Genomic DNA, 18,604 nt, shown 5'->3' with positions numbered 1-18,604 from the left:
ATACTTCCTATTTCACCAGAAGTATTTATTATACAAAACCTAAGATGAGAACTGAAAGCTAGAAAGATAAAATAGCTTATGCAATAAACAACAACAATAACAATAATAATAATCTGTTGTACAGAAAAGTTTAAATATTTCTTTACAAGAAGGACAAACACCTATACTTTTCAACTTCATCATCTTATTCTGGTGCTTTTAATTTTTAGCTTTTTGAATTTTTTCTCATTTCAGTTTTCTACTGAAAGTCGTTTCATAATTTTATACAGAATACTGAGAATTATTTGGGGAATAGAGTTGTTTCTTGATATTAGAGGATATTGGGTAACTGAAGAAGCAGTTGTTTAACAAAGAATTAAGATTTCTTAACCTCTCTTTTACTCCTCTAGTAGCCAGTATTTACCAAGTTAGTGGTACTAGAAAAAAACCCCAAAAAACAACAAACAACAAAGCATTTATTACACAGTTCTTTAGTTATTCTTTCAGACACTGCTGTCCAAAAGACAGGAATGATTGTACTATTTCCAGTCAGGAGAGACAGTGCAAAGCTCTAATCATGTTGCAGATTGTGTGATGCCTAATATATATATGTGAAAATTGTCCCTTTCTCAATACTTGATTAGATTTTTGTTTTTATTTTGGGACTTTTAATCTAGTCTTCCAGCTTCTGCAGGGGTACTTTCTGTATTACTTTTTTATTCTTAGTATCATAGTAAAGTAAGTATTAATACCAATGCAAACACAAAGCAGTGGCTCACACACTGCAAACACAGAGAAAGAGACAATTCCTACCATGAAGAGCATAAATCCTAAAAGCTCAGTTGCATTTTATTTCCAAATAATTCTTCTATAGATACATAGCTGTTAAAATACTTTATTTATCCTGTGCTGCTTAGAGAGTAGTGTTCTGAGCCAATGAAATGACATTGCTGTTTTTTCCCCCTAGTTAATAGGAAATTACTGCATGTAGTATTATAGAACAGGGAAGGAAATGAAGAATTCCAGCCTTCAGTTCTTTAATGTTGTGGCTCTATGAGAGCTGAAACTTAATCAGAAATGTGCATATGTGTGTGCATGTGTGCCTTTTGTAACGAAAAAAAAAAAAAAAAGCTTTTTGGCATTACAGAATGCATTGCTGAAGGAGTGGGACAAACACACCCGAAGAATAGGGAAATAGGTTGGAGCTTGTACTTTTTCCCTTAAATGGGCAACCCGCCTAGTTGCTTCTAGCTGACACAAGCAAAGGGCTGTGTGAATCTAAGATTGCTGTACATTGTCTGACTCAATTTCATTTCAAAGCTGATAAAATGGCTATTAAAATCTTCATTATCTCTGATGTGGCCAGACCCATATAGATATAAACCAGTAGGGACTCAGAACAAGAGCAAAAACCTCAGTGAATTTGCAATAACCTTTTCCATTTTGATTTATATACTTTAAGAGCTCTTTACAGTAAGGGCTGCTGTCTTTGCTTTTCCTTTTTGGGGAAATGGTGTCAAAGCATATAATGTTTTGTGATTTATGCTGTTCAAAAGTTTGTTCCAGTGCATAAATAAAAGTAATGTTTTGGAAGCTAAATCCATTTTCTATCTGACGTCCACTTAGTTGCCTGTAGGGCTGGGGGATGTATCTAAATAACTAGTGTGCTATGGCTGTGGATAGCAACATCTCCAGCTTCACTAACAAACTTTAAAAAAAATATGAAAAACATGGACTCTATTGTAATATCAGAAAAAGCTTTTTTTAGGGACTGATTTTAAGGCTGCTCCTATTAAAAAAAAAGTAATTAAAAATAAAAGCTCATGTGTCCTTGGTACAAGAACTTTTGTTAGAGTTTATCAGACTGCTTTGCATTTTTCAGAAAATATAAAGGAAATGATAGCAACAGACAGCAGGAGACTGCTGACATTGGTCTAATCAAATTGCTGCCAACTTGCCTTGTTTGTCTGAGAGATCTCTGTGAAAATAAGGTCTTTCCCACACATGCATGAGTCATAGGATGTTATGGGGCTAAGCAGGCTTACTTCAGTTTTCTAATCCACACACATCTAAACTAACCTGTTTTAGTGCCTGTTCCTGTGACTAAATGAGATCTAGCTTGACAACAGGAAGGGAGAAGTGGTGGTGAGTTCATGGTGCTATTTCAGTGCAATAACCTGAATTCTGAGGAAACGATGCAATTTCCATTTATTGGGAAAACTGCAGTTACTGTGACAACAAATATACACTAAAGAAAAACATACACAATTTTTTTTCTAATTCAAATTTGTCAGCATAGTAGGATATTCATAAAACCTCGCACTATCTAGTTATGTGACTCAAAGGATATTCTTAATTTAAAAATATATAATTTGGATTTTTAAAAAAATATCCCTTTAAAAGCCATAGGTAATGACATAAATACGAGGGTGGCAAAGCACATATAGTTAACCATGACTAGTTTGGTGTTGGACTGAACACATTTTCTTTTTTTAATTTGGGATATATTTCTCATGCTAAAACTATTGAATTCCTGTATCTGTCATCCATGCTCATTGCCAAAATATCACTTGTCCCATCATCTGTAATCACAAAACCAGTTGGATCTAAGTTGTAAGGTGAAGATTACAGTAGTTGTTCTTTAATGTCTTATATCTCCTCCTTTCATTCTTCTACAAGAATTTATGTAATAAAAAGGAACACAAATTATATTCCTATAGATAAAGATTTCTGTTCCTCAATCTGATAAAATTCTTTAGAGAAAAAAAAAACACTCCGATTTTTTGCTCTGGGCAGGAGACAGAAGGAAGGGAACAATGCCATGCTAGATGTCCTCAGGCATGTCAAACAGCACAGAACAAGATGTCCCTTCTGCATGGAGAGACACAAATGGCAACACAGCTCCTGAGTGCCAGAGGAACCATGTGTTAGCAGGCAGCTGCCCATGGAAACCATTGCTGCCTGGAGCAGCTGGAGCCAGAAGCTGGCATCCCAGTCACAAAAGGTGACCACAAACAATAAAAAGCAGGGTCACAGTAGCACATCCTCTGAATGAGAGGTGCCACTTACAGAGTTAAATAACCAGAATTCAGGTGGATGACAGAAGTCATCCAGTCTTTCTCAAAGCCAACCAAGTCTAGAGGCTGATCAAGTTGCTTGTGGCTTTGATAATTTTAACTTTTTATTTCTTTTAATTACTTATTATAAGGTCACATATTTTATCTGGATTGAAAAGTTTTGAACATAATTTGATGTGGAATATTTTGCCGGTGATTTTCTGTGTACTAAAATCCGAATGGTGAATAAAAAAATAGCTAGAGAGACAGTTGATAGTAACATAAATCACAGGCCTTTGGCACTTTAAAAATTGCAAAAGAAGTGACATCTGTAAGGTTTTTCTGTTCGATTTTATTATTTTTGATTGTGTTGTATCCTAAAATAAGCATAAGAACCAAAAGTCTTGTATGTAATTTTCTCTCCTGGTTTACTCCATCTTTTAGAATGCACAATCTCCTTTTCCTCCCTGCCATGTTCTGTTTGAAAGCCACACATTTAGAATTAGGATGCCATTAAGATACCATCACTCTGCAAAAGAATTCTGAAAAAATGGTGAAGTGTGTTCTATCTTTATCTTTCCAGGTAGTCCAATAAGCTGAAAGGCTAGCACTGAGATTGTAAGGAATAAGCAAATAAAGAAGGAACACAGAGATGGTGCTTTTGAGGGAGGAAACTCTGGAGACTGCCTCCATTGCTGAGCTCACTTTTGTTACTCAACATCTCTTTCCATTTGTATCCTAATCAGGAAAAGAGTATGATGCACATATGGCAAACAGGAATCGTTTGTGGAGTACTGGTTAACCTGGTTCTAGCTTAGGTTCTTTTGGGTTAGAAAAGCCTTTGGTTGTGGGAGAATCTAAATTCACCTGGTAGTTATTAGTGTAGTATGAAGCATGGACAAAGTAGTTGTCCTGTGGCACTCAAAGAGATGTGGCAGGCAGTCTTTCCATATAGGATTTCTCATTCCTGATAAGAATAACCACAAAGACAGCTCTCTTTAGATGAATCAGCAAGTAAAGGTTCTAAAATTGGGTGCTATAACTAGAATTTTGCCATCATCATTAAAGATGACTGTAAAAAAGCTGAGGAATTCTCACATGCAGTGGAGTACAGAGGTCTCAGATCCCACTGTACTTCTCTAGAGCAAACTCAGCATTTGTTGCAGAGAGAAACTTGAGGAGCTGATATGACTTGTTCACACACATAGGTTACACAAATTATCCTGAAGCTCTTTTTTGGTTAAAAAAGCTGCCATATGCCCCAGCAGGGGTTAAGTTAGTGAGAAAGTAAGTGAGATTTTGGAAGAAAGGATCATGCTTCGGAATATACTAGAACCAGATAGGACAGACAAGAAGTGCCTCAGGAGGAAGCCAGAAAGCTGAATGTTTTAAAGCCTCTAAACCATGGGCTAACCAGATAATAGCATCTTTACCCTGCCTTGAATCTATATGGGCATTGGCTTTAAAAGTAGCTTATGGGTTGGAGAAAAAAAATAACTGATTTTACCACTCTCAGAGAACACATTTTTAAACTCAGGATAATTTTGGAAAAGCTTTTTATTGGAAAAATGGAAGGGATACAATATTAATAGCTTTGATATAGAATTTGATCTATTTGTAGATGGAAATTCACAAGGGGATTGCTGTGGTACTTGAGAGCTGAGCAGAGCCCTCTCTGTGACAGTGACACAACTGCTGAGCTCCAAGAAAACAAGTGCCCTGCAGTGATAGTGCTCTCTGTCCCCTTTTCAGTATCACTATCAGCATCACAACCTGTATCACCATAGATTTTAAACTAATGAAGTACTAGAAAAATAAGTGGTGTTGTCTATGGAGATTGTGATGAGTTTCTCCTCAACTACGCACAAAGGAGAAACAGGACAGTATGAAAAATAAACTTAATAGTCTGAAACTTTTCAGTGAGTATCCTGAACATAACACAACAGTTTGTAACAATTTTTTAAGGAGTAAGTAGAGTGAAAACAAATCTCCAAGAGGCTGCTGTCATCTCAAAATATCCTTCCAAGACAGCAGTGAGTATCTAAAAATGAGAGAAGCATAACTGCACACAAGGATACCACCAGCATTAGCTGTATAAACAAATCACACTGTAGGGAGTAGGCTGTGAGAGTGACAGGAAATCTGATATGTTGCTTATTAATAAGAAACACTTTGCTAAATTCAGGTTCCCTCCCAAAAATATTCTTGCCATTTTTGAATTTTCTTGCTTATCCTTTTCAAATAATGCTACCTTAAGTGTGAGGTGCTAGGTATGATACTAAGGGGAGAGGAACGCTGATTAAATGGCTGGCTTTCACATCACTGACTCCTTGTATAACTCTCAGTAAGATATTTACTTTACACTTTCAAAAACACCTGGGACGTTACAAGAATAAATATAGTAGTGACTTTGACACCCTGAGATGTTGTGGTGTTGAACATCATGTCAACAGCTTTGAATAAGGAGACTTAAATAGCCCTCCTTGGTAACCAGATTCTGCTGGGAAAAGTAGGAATAGAAGCTGAATTAGTCTGAATGACAAGAATTTGTATTTTTAGAGAAGCTCCCCAGAGGGAAGCATAGTTTTTGCCCTGAGCTGTGGGTAGCAAGAAATCAGCTGCACTGGTGAAGCACAGCAGAAAAAAAGAAAGAGGAGGACCAGGGATGTTACCAGGAAGCTGACAAGGAAAAAAGCATACCAAAACAGAAACCAGACTAGTGCCAATAGTGTCAGAAAAACAAAACCATCCCCTCACATTCAGTTGTACCAAAAGGAATTCTTCAGGCAAAAAAGGTGCTGTCAGCTTGTGGGTTTGTTGTTATTTTGGGAGTGCTCAGGAGAAGATGCCTGGTACAAGAAGGAGGCTGCTGGGGAAAAAAACAGCTTGGAGGAAAAAGGTCCTTTGAGGGAAGGGGTGGGCAGGTGACATCTGCCCAGATTAGCTGGTGGTGGGCTGGCCCCAGAGCTGCTGCAAGGCTGTGGAGAGGCCACACAACCCTCATGTACTGGCTGGGGGAATACAGAGCCTGGAAACCAGAAATGTCCTGCAGTGCTCTCTGTCTCCTGTAGGCTCACAAAGTATCCAAGGTCTAAAGTCCTGTCCACTTTGCTAAAGCAATGGTGGCAGATCAGGCAATTCTTGACAAATGAAATTTTTGGTAAGGATTTACCCTAGGACTTACATTGCCATTGCATGAGCCTTTGTTTAAAAATAAAGAAAATTAGAAAATCCCAGTCCTGATGGATTCAAGAGAGTACAAATCTCTGAGGCCTAGATGATCTCATGCCACAATATATTGCTTTAAAATCTCCTGAAACACAGCTTTGGAAATGGAGTAATATATGACCCTTCCTTGGATTTAATGAATGGGAGGTCATGCCTTTATTGTGAGAGCTTCCCCTGACAAATGGTGTGAAATTTGGAAATTCAATCATCCACCCACAGACCTGGGTGTACCAGCACAGGCGTCTGTGTGTCCTGTTTTTCTGGGAGAAGCAGTGAAAGCTGTAGTCCTCCCTTAAGGCATGATAGAAGGAAAGTGTGGGAAGATAAGGAAAATAGACCTATCAGAAAAAGGGTAGGGGAGAGTGAAAAATGAAAGTTTCTTAGGATGGTTGTGTTTGGCTGCAAGAAAGGGGAGTGGAAAGGAAAAGAAACCAATAGCACCCATTCAGCTGATCTCAACTGGCTTTAGGAAACGAGTTTGTTTCACTCTCAAAATAGGGGCCCAAAGCAACAACATTTTGAAGGCTCAGAAAGTACCAGGGAATTGCACCACAGTACAACAGTAGCACCCATGCTTTTAAATACAGTCACAACATTCTTTAGCAAGCAATGAATTAAAAAGGTTTGTTTAAAGTCTCAGTAAATTGCTGCATATCAGCATGTGTTTATTTTGTTTTATTTGTTTGGTTGGTTTTAAGTTTAGGGGATTTTTTTAGTTCTTTTGTTTCATGGATTATTTTTTTTTTCATATGGTGAAAGAACAGAATTAAACCCTTAGGATTTTGGACCTACTGTCTCAAAGCAGAATCTAATATCTGATCTCTGAGCTCCCCTAGACAGCCTACGTCAATCCTGTTCTCCTGGTGTCAAAACAAGATTCTGAGAAATGGACAGGCTGGTCATTTGGTTGCTTCTTGAATCAGGCAGCACGAGATGCTTGAGAACAACTCAGTGTATCATCCCCAGAGGATGCATATGCATCACTTCTCTGCTGTGTTTAAGCTCCCTTGGCCTCTGTCCAGAAACATCCAGATTTCCTGACTCATGGCAATGTAGCCTGTCTGGTTGTACTTTGTTAGCAGCAACTCAAAATCAGAACAGTATTCTGCTGTTGCATAAGTTTTTCCAAGCAGTAAACAATAACACCCCGCCACAAGCTTTATTACATTTATCTTGGAATTCAAGATCCGGAAGAGACTGCTGCTTATTATTTCTTTAATAGCAACCCAAAAAGACTGTAGGGTTCTATTCTTTAACAAATCTTTTAATGGTAGTTCAGTATCTTATGAATTTAGTGTTCTGGAAAAGAAGAAAAAAGTGCTACAGAAGCTACAATATGTTTTCTTCTCTCTGAGAAACATGTTAATGAGTTTTGAATGTCATACCAATTTTGTTGTTATATCAGCACTTAAACACACAAAAAAGTAAGGGTAAAGTTAAAGCTACAGAAGCTGAAAAGAATTAGTTGGAAAAATTACATTTTCTGGAAGTAGTAACATAACATTCAGTAGGTCCTATTTAAATAGATCTTCTTTACTTGCATCTCAAGCATTTGTTTGAAACATTTTAAAAGCAGTAGCATTATCAGCTGGCTCAGAACAGATTTGAAAATAAACACTTAATGACTATTACTAGGATTCATTAAAAGAAAACTTTGTCTGACTCTAAAATCTATTTTAGAGCTACAACTGCTCCACACCCCTGCTTGTGGCATGATGCAGCTGCTCTTTCTTTAATATTTTTGCTGACAGCTACAGCTGACAGATAACATTTCAGTTCACCCCAACATCAATCCTATTTCAAAGCTCCCATGCTTAGACTGAAAATGGTGGCTTCATGGCTTTGCCTGCATCACACTGCAGCTCTGTAACTATGCAATCATTCATCATGGTCACTTGTCATGGGACACACACAGATGGGGATACATGAAAAACTATCTTCAGAGAGCAAACCCCAAAGACCAGAGAACCTGAGTATGGTCAGTGAGAAGAGGAGACATGAATAAAGTGTATTTGACAACACATTCATTCTCTAAAACACTGCACTTAAGAGTTTTCTTTGTGTATGAGGCAGGAGTTTCCTAAAGGAGCACATAAGCAAAGTGTCAGAGGATTTCACAACCTGGAGGACAGGCACATCTTCAGCCTTGGTGTGGGTGGAGGGCAGGGATAAGGCTGCAGCCAGGTCATGTGTTATTGGGCAGGTGGATCATCCATCCCACAGTTGCTTATGGCACAGCAACAGCTCATCTTTCCCTCACTTCATCTCCACTCTCACAATCTAAGAAAATAGGCATCTGAATCTGGGAATAAAAATAATATTGTGTACATAGGTATGCACTGATATTTTTAACATTACATTATTTGTCACATTATTGCAGTTTTAAATAAATTTGTTATCATAGTCAATATAGAAATTATTTTATCCAGTTTAATGTATAATCCCCTAGCAAGTACCTTTGATTTCTTGGTTCATAGAAGTTTTTGTGTAATAATCATTCAGTACTCCTGTGGTGATTCACCCACAAAAAGAACTTTTCAGAAATGCAGTACTGTTTTCCTCACAGACACGAAACATGAACATTTACATTGCTCTCAGTTCTGCCCCTGAACACCTGAAGAGAGAAGAAGGTTGAGGATAGATTTTGGAAGTAGCCAGCCCTGAAGAGAAAGAGACAAACAGAAAAATGGGAACATTGCTCAGTTAGTTCTTCAAAAGAATTACCAGGAAATTCTCTGTACATATACTAGTACTTTTTTTATTGAGGGCTGAATCTAAAAAAATAAATATAAATAAAAATGAAATACTTAAATAGTCACCAGAGCAAGAGCTGACACTTGGGAAAACTCAAAGCCACATGCAAAGCCATGGAGTTGTTCTTACTCCCTGTGACACAAATTTCACTCATTTGCATTCAAATACCCATTCTGAATCATGAAGACAACTTGAACTACAGTTTCATTCTGAACTTAAATTACTCTTGGCTTTGGCCAGGAGACACGTGGGAAAAGAGGGCAGAAAAAACATTTTCTCATATTTTTCCTACTTCACTCTTATAATACCTCTGACTTCTTGTGATATTAGTGTGGCGAGAAAAATGAAGGAAACAACAAAAGGAACCATATCTGAGGTTCAGACATTCCATTTTAATTTTTTGTTTCTTTGAAACTTTATACTGCCACAAAGTACTCAAACCCATGCTTTTAGATGAATTGTTTATTAGAAGAAATTGCCCAGAATAATTTCAGCTGCAGGCTCTAATACAGACTCTTCTGCTCTCAGTTCCTCTGTGGTAGGAATCCCTAAGGAGCAAAACCTTAGCAGCAGGATGGATGCTTACTGCAATGCCAGGGGCTAAGTGAGAAAAGCACACCCCTGAGCCTTTAGAGATAGTGTGCAGTTGTCCCAGCCCTTCTCTAGGCCACAGGAACTGCTTTAGTGCTGGAGAATATTGGTATTAAATTCACATTCCCATTTCTCTCCATTGAGACAAACTAAGCAAGCACAAACCCACCACTGAAAAAAATCCCCTCAACACCCACCAGTACAAATAAATAATACAGCGTCACTATATTATAAAGAAAGCAACATACCTATGTTCCCTGTGAGTAGCATTTCATCTGTGTAACCCCTAAAATCTAAACAGTTTCTGTATGGAAATATGCCTGCCTTAAACAGCTTGCACTAAAAATCTGTTGTCATTAACGGGTCAAGTTTCCCAAGGACACTGCAGAAAATCTGGCAGTGTCAGAAAGGTTCATCTTGAAAATGCTGTACTTGAACATTGCAGTCAGGAAAAAATAAATTGCAGACATTATATTATTTTTATGTTTTCAAATTGCTGCCAAAATAGGTTATTTGCAGATCAAATAAAGGAAAAAACCTAGCAAGTTTGGCTGAAACTTTTGTAGGAATATTTAGAAATTTCTTAGGGCATCTTTGAGAATGTGCTGTATATCTCAGCTCACTGATCACGACCATCTCCTTTTTTCATATACTCTCTAAGAAACCATGAAATCCACTGAGGTTTTAGTATTAGTACCTTTTAAAAAGCTTCTTTTTGAACACAGAGGGGAGGGAATGGGTTTGTTGATATGCAGTCTTATCAGCATAGTATGATGTCTGAGTGTCATCTGTTTAATACTAGAAAGAGAAGTAGTTGGTCTAAGTAGTCTAAGCTTCAGTAGATTTCTCTTACATTTTCGTTATGAGTCCTTCCCTAAAGTCATGAAAAAAACAGGGAAAAATCAAGACGTTTCATCCAGATACTTTTGTGAGGCTGACATAGATTTGCCTGGTCTTGAAACTAACCTGAAACTGCCTTAATAGGAGGCACTTGAAAATTTCTATTATTCTCAAGTTTTACCATCATGGCAGCAAACCACAGCTAATCAGCTGGGGAAAAGCAATAGATGAAAATGCAAAGCATAAATGTGAGCAGATATTAAGTGCTGTATTAAAAGTCATCAAAATTTGCAATTGACTTGCGCATTTGTTGATAAGCCTGGATATAGAAGAGAAGACATACTACAGAGCAAGTTGATAACAAGACCCGTATCTAAGTTTGGCTGACATTTTTCATTAAAAAATCTAGTCTTGCATGAAACCCAGTTCTTTACAGCTTTGCCAAACTTCAGTTATTCAAGATGGATGTCTGGCTAAGTCTGAATTGGTTTTGGAAATTACAACCAGAAATTAGCAACTAGAATGCTTCAAGCATTTCAAAGAATGAGATGAGATAAAACTGTTCTTTGCCCACGTGAGAATAATCCCATTACCATTTTCCTGAGGAGATTTAAGGTCTCCATTTTTGAGAGTGATCTACTGACATTCAGTTGGGAAAGCACTCTGTGGCACACAGTACTTCCTCAGCAGAGCCCGTGCCATGGTGTGGGCACCATGATTGCCCTTGATGCTAGGGAAGGACACTGGGGAGGAACAGCACTGTAGCAAGCCCTCATATTAAACCTTTGTACTTGTCTCAGGATCTCTTGGCCAGCTATAGGTATTGTCTGCCACCTTTGTGTGAGGTGGAAATACTTTCTTTGGGAAGGCAGAGGATAATCAGCAATCACAGACACTTTACCAGTGTAAACATGCTTTTATTAAGAATTTATCTGGATCTGAAGCGGACTCATTTGAAATTAGAATTATCTCAGTTTATGTCTCTCTGTGGTCTGATTTTTGTGTCACTGCTCTGTTTGGGATTCACCTCTACCTGTAAGGTTGAGCTGGACTTCCCTCTGAGTCCCAGTGTCAGGCTAAGATCACCTTCCAGTGATCATCTCCAATCCCTCTGTAACAGCAGCAACAGTGCGGAGTCAAACATCCCCCATCTGTATGGCACTGCATTGCCCCTGCAAAGGAGTCTTCTTAGTTCTTCCCTTTGGATCTGGGGACAGAGAAGGCTCCTGAGGCAATTTACTCAACCTGCTTTACCTCTGTAGAAATAGCTATGGCAGCTGCTATTCCCATATTTTTACCGTACCCACCACTCCTCTTCTCTTTGCTGCACTACCCCTCAGGAATTCTTTCCTTCTGACAATGCCATCTGTCTGAGTGTTTCTCATTTACTTGTCCTCCTCTCACAAATCAGGGCTCTGCAGTTTTGTAGAGCAACAATACGCATTTCCACTTCTCAGAGTTTTATCCTTGCTCGAAAACAATACGGTAACAGCCCCACAGGAACTGTTATAGAATTATGGGTGACACTTTGGCCAGGTCTGTTTGCAGGAAATAAGACAATGCCAGTACTGGTTCTCTGACCTCAGTCCCGTTGTCACTGGCTGGTCTAATAACTACGCTATTAAACTTCCTCAGACTTCAAAACAGCTTGGCTACATCAAGGCTGCCAAGCCCTGGCTAGGCTGATCCTCAGCCAGGACTAATTCCTGAACCATTGTAGGAAGACCATTGGTTAGTCTGTGTCAAAGTTTTGACCCCCTGCACTGTTTAATTTACTATTTTAGACATAACCCTCATGCCATACTCACCTGAACACATCAAACATCTGAGATCATCTGACCAGTGCCATAAAATCCTTTCTGCATTATGAATATATATTTTATTATCATTGATTCAGACTTCTCTAGGATTACAGATAAAGTGACTGCTTTCCAAGAATATTTTGAACTTCCGACACTGGAAAATTATAGCCATGGAAAAAATTCTGTGATACATTAAAACATGCTTAAACCAATTTATTTTTTATTTGGTTCCTTAGGCATTATGTTCCTCTGCATGCACCTTTGTTTGCTTTCCACTGTTCTGCTTCAAATGTCTGTTTCCTTGTTCTGCTTTCCTTAGATGAATTTAAGAAGACCCAAACAAACAATAAAAAAACCCCAGACAATTTTAATGAACCTTGGGGACCAATGTTTATACCTGAACTACTGTAATTAATGAGCATAGGCAGATGATACTTTGGTCAGATGAATCAAAGCTAAAAACACTTCACTGGGTTTTCTTAGTTCCTCATGGACAAACAGTGCTTCGAGGTACAGGTTCAATTGTGCATAGGATTTCACAGGACTATCTCCTTTTCAAAGGGAAATGTGAGACCAAAGAAAAAATGCCATCAAAAAAAGCTTATTTTAACCACATGTGGTTTTGGAGAACTGTCTTTTATTGAACAACAGTTCAAAGAATAACATAAAAACTCATACAGGCCAATCTAAGCTCTGTCAGAGAAGAGAAGAGAATAGTAAGAATTTCTCGATGCATCAATGACCAGATTATAAACAGCCAACAAATCAACCAGAAACCCACTGTCCCATGCAGAAGTAGAGCGTTGGGGTTTGCAGAAACTTGTAAGGATTTGATGCCAGCTGAATCCCTTGGCTCTCCCTTCCTGTGAAAGGACAGTAATGGTTCCTTAAAGCCCCAGGAGTTGTTTGCCTGTTAGTGAAGCAGAACCTCAGTGGCAACTCCATCCTAAAGTCATAGCATGGAAAAGAACACCCCTCTTCTCGTGTAAGTTTCTAGTGCCCCATATACAATGCATATTTAATTGAATTTAGAAAAGAATATATCACTATTTTAAAGCAAACCAAAAGGGCTTTTATCTGCCAACATCCTCCTTCAAATCCTTCTCCAAGAGCTGATGAAATCATCTGACATAAAGCAGAGCAGAGACCGCATTCTTTAGAGAGCTTTGAGTGATGCAAGTTTTACCAGCTCATCAATGACAAAGGGATTCTTGAATAAAATGGCTAAGGGAAAGAAGAGATAATTTAAAAAATATGCTTATGTGGAATTTTAGTTGTGACATGCACTGTGAACATTGCTAATGATTTCAGATATCAGACTATTCTGCAATTAAGAAGCAGTTCAATACATTTTAAAATACTAGCTCTGCACATGTAATTTTTGATTCCAGTTCTTTTATCTTAAATAATCTTTCAGGTGTAGGAAAAACTTGGATACATATTGTTTAAAAACTTCAACCCCTGCACTAATTCAGCTGAAAAGTTTCTAAAGGAACTACATCAGTAAACATAAATCTTTAAATATGTGTAAGATTAAGATCCTCGATGAAAAGAGCACTGGGGACATATCCATATCGTACAGTTAATTCACGTGCCCAGTGACAAACAGCATGCTCTGCTCTCCTTTCTGTCCCTGGGAAGAGTTGATTTTGGATTTAATTTAAGGGTGAGGCAGTGCTTTTGAGATAACATTTTGCATTTCCCTGCTGCCCTGTTCTTATTTGCAGGCCCATTAATTGCTGTTTTGCAAGAATAGCTTTGTCGTTTAAACTGCCCAGTAAGGACAAAATTTTTTTTGTGGTGGAAGACTAACATAAGCCAGTTCCAGAGCACCTGCCAGGAGATATGATTTCTGTGTCCTTCAGCTCAGGATAGCTTGATAAGTGATAACACAGTTAGCTTGTGTTGTTGCAGGATATGAATTACAGCTTTTCTTCTAAAAATAGAAGTCTTTTGGATTCAGACAATAGAGGAAACTTCACATTCACATTCAAAACTATTCAATAAAAGCATCTTCCATGATATAACAATACATTTTTCATGTGAGAACAATAGTGGGATAAAGAAGCCTGCTTTTAAGGGCCCTAGCCAAGACATAGTAATTTAAATTAGCTGAGCATCAAGTCCTTCAGTTTTAGCTCCATGTCCTGTCATAAGCAATCAGATGAAAAGGGAGAAATTTACTCAGTTAGCAATAACCCACCCACCAGTTTTCCCAAGTTGATGTTTAAGCCTCCCAGTTTCTATGTGCCAATCCCTGCAATTCAGCCAGCTCCAGGGAACTCCACGAGATCGTTTGTGGCAGCTGGGAACTGCATTTGAAACTTCCCCTGAGCACTTTCCCTGACTCCAGCTATTTTTAGTTTAAGAGATTGCCCAAGCCTGATGTGGTTTATCTGGTTAGCAATCATAAGCAAGTATTTCTTCCAAGTATTTCTACATCTCCCTCCAAGCCATGTTAACTTCTGTATCCAGAGACAAGGTGTTCTGCAGAATTGCTCTTCACTGTGTGAAGAACCACCACATTCTGTTTGCAGTAGAGTCTGCTCCAAAGCCTATGTAAAGCATAAATAACCAGCCAAAGAGAGCAAGTACCAAGATGTGAGAGGAGTGTGAACTAGTTTTCTACAAGAGCTTTACAAGTTTGAAAGCTGTCAAAGTCATCCACCTTCTTGGCTTTCTTCTTGGTCATAACCAGGATAGGAGGCAGTCAGTGCCAGAGCTCAGCTCCCTGAGCTGCAGATGAACAAAGAAAGTTGAAGACAAACACTACCTGCCTGCTGCAATGTGCAGAAATGATATGATTGTAGTGAAATGAGGCAACCAGGTGCCACTAATTTCCAGGTAGTGGGCATGAGCTTGTGTTAAGCCCACCTGTGCCTGATTAGGGTAGGCCCTAACTGCGCATGAGCAGGATTAGGGGGCCAATAAAAGGTGAGGCCTGAGACACAGGCTCAGCTTACTCCTGAGCAAGCCAGCAGAGAGGTCAGTTGCTCTTGGAGTAATAGCACTGATCCAGGCTAGTGAACCCTGAGGGCTATAGACTCGGAGCACTATTTGTGAGTTTCTGCTGGAACACCTGGTTGGACCTTGGAATGTTGTACCCTAAGAGAGGTTTGTCTTGCAACATCTGATAACTTGCAGAGGTTCTTGAGAACAGGTTTGCCTCTCATGGCAAATGAATAGAAAACCTGCACACAATATTGTTGCCCAGGGATCTAGATTGAGATCTAGAATTAGTACCATAAACTTTCTGACCATCACTAGACTGTTTCTCCCTAGCATTTCAGAGGAGCACAGAAACCTGCAGTCTTAGGGAGGCTCTGCTATACTTACAGCAGTCTTAACGGAGACTTAAAACCTACAGTGCTGGAGATTGCTTGGTGAAGCTGTCTCGTATTTGATAAACAAACCTAAGCAAAACAATGTGGCCCCTTAGGATTTCCACAGGCACCTTTCAGTGCTCTGGCACTTCTTTGTTGACTGTCTGATTAATGATCTTTTGCCTTGTCAGTGTGCTCTGCATAGGATCTGTAGGCTGTGGTGCTTTTGTCAGGTGAATAAGTGTCTGTTAGGAATCTCACCACAACTGCTCATTTATTCCATATAAATACAGTAGAGCAGTCATAAGAAAATACAGACTCCAGCTTACTACCAACCTGGCATCCTTCCACACAAACTTATTTAGGTGCTGCATTTTGATCAGCTCTTGCTGAACATAACAGTCATGCTTAGTTTCTCCTCTAGATCAATGCACTGAGTAGTTATCACTTTCACTGAATGTAGAGAGGATTTAATTTGTGGATTAGTGAAATCAGTCTATTTACACTGTAAAGCACATATTAAGCATTAAGAAAATAAAAAAAAAGGAAGAATTTTTTTTTGCATGAGCCCTTAAGATTAATCTGCAAATTTTTAACTGAAGATTAGCATAGTTCAACATGTTGCTGTTTTAGAGCTACATTGCTATATTTACTATAAAATGGTAGAAAAAAGATCAGACACCATATATTAAATGAGTCGGCAATATGGTGATTTATATTACTTTTAATGTGGGAAGAAAAGGCTAAGAATTATCAGTCTGATGTAAAATAAATCATGAAAAATCTAAGGAGTATAGTTTGAAAAAAAAAATTGAATTACTGATGTGTAAATTCAGAATCTAGTGGCAGAAAGTATATAAATTTTATTTTTAGTGTGGATCAAATTATCTCCTAAAAATAGCAAGATCATTTCCACCAATGTATGAAAAAATGTTTCAGAACAGAAGCCCTCTGAAAGCTCATCACTCTCCATTTATTCATGACCAATTTGTTCCTGAAATTGCTCAGAGCATTTATCTGTTGAAAACAAGGACTAATTTTGCTTGAGAAAAAGAGTGGTAATTTAAGGAGGAAATGAGATTGGATTGATGTATATACATCATGTGGACCACTGAGGTAAATAGTTGAAAAATGTCTATCACTTCTGATTGAATCCTTAAGAACATACAATGAGAATAGAAACAGAAGCTATGGAGAATACCACTATCACTGTAAGAGTCAAAAGTGAAACTGCAATTGCTTAGTTGAGAGAAAAAGCAAAAAGGAAGAGTGTCAAAAAAAGAGGCTGGAGTAGATGAATGGATGCTCCTTCACAATGCATGAGTGATTCTACATGTGGTAATAGCAAAAGGCAAGAAAACTAAAATGAAAAATGCATGCAAAGCTATGTAAAAAAGCTTAAGTAAATTTGTGCTTGATTTTCACCGTGTTTGTTTTAAAGACAGAAGCTTAGAATGCTTCCAAAACAGTTTTATATTAAATAGGAGAAAACATAAGTCAATAATTCAGGCCCTAACCCATCTATTAACTGATGACAATGGAGAGATGTTTACCATTCTACTGGATCCTTTCCTCGTGAGCATTTAATGCTGAATCTGAAGAGCTGAAATTATCATTGTTCACAAGAAACTGGTGAAAGATTTTTCACTTCACTGGTTAAGAAAGCAAACTGCTAATAACAAAACCAGCAAAATGGATATTAGGTTTAGGAAGCCACCTTAAGTGGGAGTAGAGTGAATCAGACTAAGATACTATTATTTACTGTCAGATATAATCTTATAGTAGTGTTTTGGACATCTTCATAGTAAAATTTGCCTTCACAAACTTTATATGAAGACAGTGTGCTGCTATTTCTATTAAAATTACAAATAGGAGACAGAAAAGTGAAAATTTGCATAGTTCCATCATGGCCATATTTTTTGTCCTATTTGAGAGGTCTGTGTGTGTCTACGTGTGTGTACATTTAGAAAGAAATACTTCTTTTAGATGTTTGTTTATATCCTAATATTTTACTGCTTTTTACTGAAAGGTTGCTTTTTCAATACATTTTACCCAACATGTTTTCTGCTTTGTAGTAATTCATGGGTTTTTCCTTCAAGCTCAGCATAAGAAATCTTCTAAACATGAAAAAATTACTGAAGTTCTATAAAGTATCTCCAAAAAGAGACAGCTTTGTTTTTAACAAAGTGTCTTTCCTCTTACCTGTACAACCCATGCTATGACCAAAATAAATGAGAAACAATCATAATTCGGCTCCTTTGGCTGTATCTTTTGGATACCCTCAGACATAAAATGTATTAGCATAAAAATGAACTTGTTCCTAAATAATTTGTGGCTTAAAGCAAAATACCATAAATAATAGTTGAACTTTAGCTGCAAAGATTTTAAAGCCATGGAAAATATATTGTATAGAACAAACCTTAAGCAGTGCTGGAGAAAAAGTAGAACTAATTATCAATAATCTTAGTAATTTCAGTGATGGACAATTAAATGTAAAAGATGATTATTTTGTGGTACACTTGGGTTCTGTTGAATTTATTGTCATCGCAGGAGAGAAAATTACTTGTTTTACCACTACTCTGAACAAATACAATTACTGAACTGAACTATTTGGTTGTGGGTTTTGATTTATTTTTTTTTTTAGTTTTATTAAATATCTTGAAACATATGAAGTATGATGGTATAACTCGTTCTGAATCATGCATGACTGAAGGTTACAGAATCTGCATGATATACTACAGCTTTATATAGGAACACAAGTCTGAATAGGATCTAATGGGTCATCAAGTCTATTGTCCTGTTATTGAAGGAATCCTGTTTTATAATCCCCTTCAGAAACTTATCAGGTTCCACCCTGAAAGCAGGATTTTTGCTGCTGTTACTCCAACTGGAAAATTGTTCCCGAATCTCATTGCTCAGAGTGATAACCTGTTTCTAATTTCTGACATAATAGATTAAGTTCTGGCCAATCTCTACCAATGGATTCCCTTGCCAACATTGCAATTCAGTTTAAAGGGCTCTCCCATCTCCC

At 37.9% G+C, this 18,604-nt stretch overlaps 1 protein-coding gene across 3 annotated transcripts in view; it reads left to right on the top strand.

Annotated features, from left to right (window-relative positions):
- The window catches only part of FILIP1 (filamin A interacting protein 1), a 106,564-nt gene that overhangs the window by 3,785 nt on the left and 84,175 nt on the right, over nt 1-18,604 (top strand). The gene's annotated exons all lie outside the window — the stretch shown is intronic.

The sequence above is a fragment of the Calypte anna genome, chromosome 3 (assembly GCF_003957555.1).
Source record: "Calypte anna isolate BGI_N300 chromosome 3, bCalAnn1_v1.p, whole genome shotgun sequence".
Lineage (NCBI taxonomy): Eukaryota > Metazoa > Chordata > Aves > Apodiformes > Trochilidae > Calypte > Calypte anna.
Note: the sequence above shows the minus strand (reverse complement) of the source record. Positions and strands in the feature narration are given on the sequence as shown.